The sequence below is a fragment of the Rana temporaria genome, chromosome 3 (assembly GCF_905171775.1).
Source record: "Rana temporaria chromosome 3, aRanTem1.1, whole genome shotgun sequence".
Taxonomy (NCBI): domain Eukaryota; kingdom Metazoa; phylum Chordata; class Amphibia; order Anura; family Ranidae; genus Rana; species Rana temporaria.
Window position 1 is genome coordinate 106,563,191 of NC_053491.1, and position 1,183 is coordinate 106,564,373.

The following is a 1,183-nucleotide window of genomic DNA, read 5'->3' on the forward strand; positions in this document are numbered from 1 at the left end:
ATTAGCTACCGTCAGTGAGAAAGAGTCTGCCGAGGCATAAAGGAGTGACATGGGATGAGTGAATTCCAACATGATCTTCACCGGGTTGCATGTTAACCTACTGAAATAATTTATTTTAACCCACAAGTTGTCCATGACTTCTTATATTAAAGAGGAACTTTATTTTACTGTTAAAAAAAAAAAAGAAGAACTTCACCCAGGGTTGTAAAACATTAAAAGTCAGCAGCTACAAAAACTGTAGCTGCTGATTTCAGAAACAGACACTTACCAGCCCATGGAGTCCTGCATTGTCTATCCCAGCCTACTCAGGTTGGACCCAAATGTTTTCAAGAATACAGTATGTTGTGACAAAATGTGCATGATGACCACTGGACAGAGCCAGGACAGCTTGTCAATGTGTATTTTTTTTTTTTTAAAAAGGCCTTATACTAATAAAGTTTGAATGTTTAAAGGGTCACTAAAGGAAAAACATTTTTTAGCTAAATAGCTTCCTTTACCTTACTGCAGTCCTGGTTTCATGTCCTCATTGTTCATTTTTGCTTTGATGTTGCTGTAATTCCTCTCTGTTCTGGACACTTCCTGGTTGTCTGTTTCCTGATCACCACAGTACTGGGAGATTTCTCACTGTGGTGACTAATCAAGGAGGTGTGTCTATAACCCCTCAGCGCCAATCCAGTTTCGTTTTGCAAAACCTTCACTGCCCTCTATTGACTCTTTGTCTCTGTACATCAGAGAACCAGGAAACAACAGCAAAAACGAAACTAAACTGTAGGTACATTATATGATTGTTTTTTATCTATTTTTAATCATTTTTTAAAGGAATCAGTTAACTATTATGTCTCTATACCCTGTAAACAGTAATTTCAGCAAAACAATTTTTTTCCTTTAGTGACCCTTTAAGCTACCCTGCTCCAATTACAATTTCAGGAAGTGGAACATGACGCTTAGGCCTCGTACAGACGAGGGGATATCCGCTGGAAACGGTCCGCCGGACCGTTTCCAGCGGACATTCCTCCTCCGGATTTTGATCCGATGGCTTGTAAACATCCGCGGTGACGTATCGCGCCGTCGCCGCGCCGATGACGCAGCGACGTGCGCGACGCTGGAAGGTAAATACTTCCGCGCATGCGTCGAATCATTACGACGCATGCGAGGGAGGGGAGCGGACGGACTGATCCGGTGA